Here is a 6,541-nt window from a genome sequence, read left to right as displayed (position 1 = left end):
GTGTTGTGTCAGAAGGGATCCCTATTGGGGATGAGGCTGGGGTGGGGGGGGCTTGTTCCTGGGAGACTGGCCTGGGTCTTCCTTTCTCCCCAGGACTAGAATGGACTAAGACCAGAGGCCCTGCTCATGAAGGCCAAGTGGAGAATTCGGATGGACCCTCAGCCGTGGGCTGAGTTTTCAATGCCTTCACTTCTCACTCTTCTGATATAAACATCTCTGAGCCTCTTCCCTCCCTGGGCCTTTGTGTGGCTATTCTATAAAATCGGAGGAAATCAAAGGTAACTAGCCCCACCACCACACACTTCTTGGCTTCTGTGTTTAGAATCGTCGGTGTCTCCTGGAGATTGACAGACATCTGTAGACTCCAAAGATTAGAGGCCTAGCCAACCCCCACCCCTGAGCTGTCTGCTGGAACTCAGCCACCCCCTCTTGTGTGGCTTGGGACCTCTATTTTCCCTCTAAATCCCCTTCCCAATCTATCCAGGAAGGGATTGGGCTAAGTAGCCCATTTATAATCCACAGTTGAGAACATAAACTCACCCTTAGCTTGCTTTGGCACCTACTTCTATTTTACCTCACAAAACCCCAGGGACCAAGTTTGATTGACAGGCCCTGAGAGCAGAGAGGACAAGTATGGTGGGGTAACTGGTCAGGAGGAGAAATACCTAATTCCCTCTTTGTTCCTGGGTGGCAGTGGGAGGGGTCATGGGCCCACTGGTTGGGGAAGGGGGTCCCTAGGCAGTGACTTTCCAGCAGCCTCTGAACACGTGCTGGGAAGCCGGGGGAGACTGACCACCCAAAGCCCCAGAGAGCTTCAGAAAGTCACACTACCCTGGGCCAACTGCATAGCCTTTCAGCTCAGGTTTCCTTTGAAAATGACTTTAAAGGACTTGCCAGCTCAAGGCCTCAACTCACCCTGCTCTTTGAAAAGGGAGAAAATGATCCCTCTGCTCCCATAGAAACTTGGCAGAAGAACTTACAAAACAGACAGCTTCAGGAATGACAATTCACAGTCCGAAGGGAGGCTGGCCCCAGGGTCCCTTTGCTCCCAGAGCGTCCCCAAGTCTGTTTATATATTATTGCAGCTTAATGGAGAGACAGAGGGGCCAGGGCAGGCACTGTGGGTGGTGACTGAACAAAAGGAGAGATCAGAGGAGTGACTGAAAGTCAATTGATGATCAATAATATTTAAAAGGAAACATTTCTAAACAGATAAATTGGGGCAGAGAATAGAATTTCATTACAAAAGCATGGCATGAATGCAAGTTTTCACACAAATATGTTTCCTTAAATGAGGTATTTAGGATGTTCTTCCCTGCCTCTTCCTTTAAGACAAAAGGGTTTTGAGGACTTTGGGAACAGGGAAGTGCATTGGTTAGCTTTGTCATTACTGTGACAGAATGCCTAACATGACTTATGGTTTTAGAGGTCCATGGTAGCTCTATGAATTCTGGATCCATGGTAAGTCTGAATATCATGGTGACCAAAGCATGTGGCAAAGGCTACTCACTTTATGGTAGACAGGAAGCAAACAGACAAAGCAAAATGACACAGAGAGACAGAAATGATCAGAGACAAGGTACAACTCCCCCAAACAGGTCCTGAGTGACCAACTTCCTCTAGGTAGGTCTGACTGCCTAGATTCCAGAACCTTCTCAAATACTGCCACCAGCTAGGGACCAGCCTTTCAATACATGAGCCTATTGGGCAAACATTTAATAGCCAGACCATCACAGCATTGTGAGTGGGTAGACACAGCAGAACTGTTTAGGAGTTGGGAAGGATGAGTAGGGGTATTACGTATCCTGTAGTTCAGATGTCTTGTCTGACCTATGAGGACTGGAGGGAGGAGAGGAGAAGAGACTGGCCTAATGTCATCCAGTGGCTGGGTGAGTATGGAAAAGAGATGCAAAGGTTCTATTTTAGAAATGAGGAAGTGGAGGCTGAGTCTTGACCAAGGTCACACGGCTAGAAGTATCCAGATAATAAAGTTCGTAGAACTTTAGTTCACTTCAGCTTCTTGGGAGAAATGGGTTTCCATTTCTCTTTAGGTATTGTTCACCATAGTGATTAGTGATACACTGTCTCATATTTTATCAGATGTACACTTTAGAAAACACAAAGAAACGAATACGGAAGAGAAGCAGAGAGAAATTGACCTCGCCACAGCAGCTGGGTCACATTAGTTGCTGAGCACCAGAGAGGTCCTCAGAACTGGAGTGACTTTCTAGTACCAGATTTCTGCTCTTCTTTTTTTCTTTTTCTTTTATTTTAATTTTAATTTTTTATTGTGAACATACTGTAGAGAGGGGTTACAATTACATGGACAAGATAATGAGTACATTTCTTATCAAGCATTGCAGCCTCCTCCTTTGTTTACCCTTCACATCCCTTCCCAGCCTCCCCTCCCCCCCAACCAAAGTTGTAAAGTTCGTTTTGGACATGACAACTTGTACTTCTCATTGTTGCAACGGGTCCACTTGTATCCTTAACCGACTTGTTTTTCCCCTTCTCCTCCACAAATTATACCGACATCAAATATAGTGAAAGCAGGGGTTATAGCCGAGTCTTGGTTCCTGGGTCGTCTCTGGTCTGCGAACTGCAGGATGAAGAGGTCTGCTCCTTGTCGGTTCTTGCTGGTGGTGAATAGAATCCGCCCGCCCGCTGTGTCTGGCTCCTTCCTCCTGGACTCTCTGTGATTCAGGTATGGTGGGTTCAGCCACCGCGCTGCTGCTGCCACCGCTGCGGCAGCTACTGGCAAGAGCTCAGAGCTGTCTCCTTGCCTGGATTTTCCCTCTCTGGCCTAACTCTCTGTCCTGTGATGGCACACTTGGTGTGATTCTCTGGCTTAGGACTGTTCACTGGAACTCTAAAACTGCTTTCTATGCGAGAGCTTGTTTAGCCTCCAGCTTCTCCTCCGCCATCTTCCCGGAACTCCCTTTTTCTTCTTTCTTTTCTTTCTTTCTTCCTTTCTCTTTCTTTCTTTCTACCTTTCTTCCTTCCTTTTTTTTCTTTTCTTTTCTTTTTATCAGTTTTGGGACTTGAACTTTGGGCCTGGGCACTGTCCCTCAGCACTTCAGCTCAAGCAAGCGCTCTACCACTTGAGCCATAGCACCACTTCGTTTCTGGTGGTTAATTGGAGATAAGAGTCTCACAGACTTTTCCTGCCCAGGATGGCTTTGAAGCACAATCCTCAGATCTCAGCCTCCTGAGTAACTAAGATTACAGGCATGAGCCACCGGCACCCAGCCTGCTCTTAAATTTCTAGACCACCACCTCTCTTACTCTTACATTATAATAAGATCTTAATATCCGTGCCCCTATCTCCAATTCTTTGTCCTGGTCTGTGTGGGTCCCCATTTCCTAGAACAACAACAACAAAAACCACAATTTATTCAGACATCCAGACCTCTGGAGTGTTTGCCATTAGAAGGATTCTTACATATCCTTTGATTATGTCTAAGCTTCTTGATAGTAGAGTCTAGGATTCCTCCTAGGTAAAACACAAAAATTTGCCCAAATGACTGTGATGCCTTGGAAAGAATGTTCCTTTAGTCCCCTACAGAGAAGATGAGTCATGAGCTCAGTGTGCCAGGACCAGGGTGCTCAGCAGCTCTTAACCTTCATCCAAGGTGAAACAAACTTCAGTGATCCTCATGAAGCTGGGCTCTTAGAAAGATGCATGCTAAGGCAGAAGAGCCTTGGAGTCCAGGTAGGGTATTCAGGGGGGCTTGGAGGCCCTGGAGTACCTACCATACTGTCTTCCCAGTGTTTGGTAGTCTACTTTGCTTATTGCTTTATTCATTTAACCCAACACAATTGGTTGCTTAGTACATCCATGAGATGAGTCAGGTCATCAGGAAGTTTGCTCAACTAGCAAGCATGCATGGAGTCAGAATCACAGAACATTGTTACTGAGGGAATTGAATTTAGGGATTACTATCTTTTCATATTGTCATTGAAAACATCCCAGAAAAAGTCCTGACAACAATTCTGCTGAGAAAGATTCAGCTCGTTAGGTTTATAACAGAGCCCTGGCCTTCAAATGACTTGCTGTCAAGTTGGGGAAACAACGTAGACATGATGTAAGGAAACACCCAAAGCTGGAAAATTATGGCCAAGAAGTGATGCACCTAACAATTCAGGGAGTTTGGAAACGGCTATGCACAGGTATCCTGCACATGCCACAGATTATCTGAGCATACCTCAACTCATTCCCTCTGGGTGGTGGATGGTAAACAGACAGATGTGCTGCACTGCCAGCCTGGGCAGATGCACTCTCAGGTTTTCAAGAATATTCTGCCCTTTGTGGGACTGCAGTGCCTCTTTCTGTCTGGGAGAAACTGCCCTCCTGACATTACCCACAGGAGCCACCTCTTCAGGAGTATGAATTTGCAAGGGTGGCTTACTCCCCCTTCTCCCCCACCCCACCCTGCTGCTTTCTAGCTTGTGATGGTACATCATGAGGGGTGTACAGGTTGGCTGCTCAAGGGAGAAGGGCCATCCTTATTGGAGTCTGGATCCATTTCATGTGTTGTATGGGCAGAGCTGCCAGCCCTAACTTGGGCCAAGTTGGGCCTATTTGTTCTTTTCCTGTGCACTCTGGGTTAGGGTTTCCTATATAACATTGTTGGGGGGTGGGATGATCTCATTCCTCCTGTGATTTCTCCTTGGTACAATGTTATCATTCCCTCACACAGAAAGGGGCACCATTCATAAACCTATGAGAGGATCCAGTGTCAAATTTGTCCCTTTTTCTTTTCCCAACTCCTTTCTTTAAGGCTGGAACCTTCTCAGCTTGAAAGAACAGGAACGTCTCTTCAGGTTTGTTGAGTGGTGGGTTGGGAGTAATTTTCCATTAAGGCTTCTGGGTTTTGTTTTGTTTTTGATAAAGGTTCTCAATATGTATCCCAGGATGGGCTTGAAATCACCACCTTGCATCAGTGCAGCCCTTTTGGCATCTGGTTTCCTGAGGCCACTTCATGGATGCAATCTAGAAAATAGACACAAGGTGGCAGTAGAGGCAAAGCAGTGAAGGTGCAGGTGTTTCTGGTTCTAGGGGAAATTGTACCAGAGACTCGGCTAGTGAAGCATGGGAACCATAGGTTGTAATCTAGATCCTTTTGCTCCCAAATCTCTCCCTTGGAGACTTAACTTGAATGTATAAATTTCTACTCTGATGTTTCTTTGAGATTCAGGTTTCTACTTCTCCTTGAAAATTGGGAGGTCTCAAATATCCAGCCAGTACCTTTGTACTCTATGCTCCCATCCTATGCAGCCCAGTACACAGTTTTCTCAATAACAGAACAGTTGAAGAAGAGGGTTCAGCTTTTCAGAATTGGAATTCTCTTGGGGTTGAAACCAATTTTGTGTAAGTATGTATGCATGTATATGTGTGATTGGGTTTCTGTGCAACTTGATACTGCCACCTCCACAGTTCTCTTCTCGACTTCCTTCTGATCTTCTACTGTTGAATATTCTGTCTCGCAGGACACAGTGTGTCTGCAGCAGGGTACCCAGCAGCAGCTTATGTTCTAGGAACATCAAGTTTGTGTGTATCCCCGTCTTAAACTAACCATTGTAACAATACAAGTTTATTTGACTCAGAGTTTTAGATGAGTCAGAAAGTTCTAGGTGTGTCCATGATCTCCAAAAGCATGAAGCCCACATCTGGCTCATCCCATGGTAGAAGTCTGAAGAGAGAGAATGGATGAGAGCTAGGGGGCAAGAGGGAACAAAACTCACTTTCGTAACAAACACACTTTCATGCCAATTAGCTCATCCCCGGACAATAACATCCATTTACTCAGGAGCGCAGAGCCAAATCATCTCTTATTAGGAACAAAGTTTTCAACACATAAACTTTGAGAGACTTGTTCAAATCATAGCAGTGTCTTGGCAAAATACTGATGTACTGATGTAGACTTACAAGCTTCAATATATCTATTTCTTACATGAACCTCTATATGAAGGGGAATGGTTCATAAAAGCTTTGTGGACAATAGAACATTAATTAAATTTAATGTTCTACTTCTCAATATTACTTACTGTCAAACATATTTATGTTATTTTTAAGTCATCCTTGCCACTTAATTCAGCAGGTCTCATATGAGAACAAGAGATCATTGTGTGGTAGTTTTGGATAATGTAGTGAAAGTGCTTGCTACAGTGTCTTTATGCTGTCTCATCCCAATCTAGATTTGTAAAGAGCAAGATGAAGCTGAAACCAAGGTAAATGTGTCAAGCAATTCATGAGGGCAAGCAAAGAGTGAAGGGAATGGGGGAGGAGGGAGAGAGAGAAAGAGAGTAAGTGAGAATGTAATGTTCTGAAATGGCTCAGTATCAATATACCAATCTTATCATGTAGCTCAAGTTTTAAAGGATTCTGCGGTATCATATCCCTTCTAAGACAAATATTAACTCAAATGACATCAAAACCAAACCCAGTGGCTGGGAAGGTGGTTCAGTGGTAGAGTGCTTGCCTTGCATACATGAGGCCCTGGGTTCAATTCCTCAGCACCACATAAGCAAAAAAAGCCAG

The sequence above is a fragment of the Dipodomys merriami genome, unplaced genomic scaffold (genome assembly GCF_024711535.1).
Source record: "Dipodomys merriami isolate MVZ:Mamm:240054 unplaced genomic scaffold, mDipMer1.0.p SCAF_2, whole genome shotgun sequence".
Taxonomy (NCBI): domain Eukaryota; kingdom Metazoa; phylum Chordata; class Mammalia; order Rodentia; family Heteromyidae; genus Dipodomys; species Dipodomys merriami.
This window is presented reverse-complemented; position numbering follows the sequence as displayed.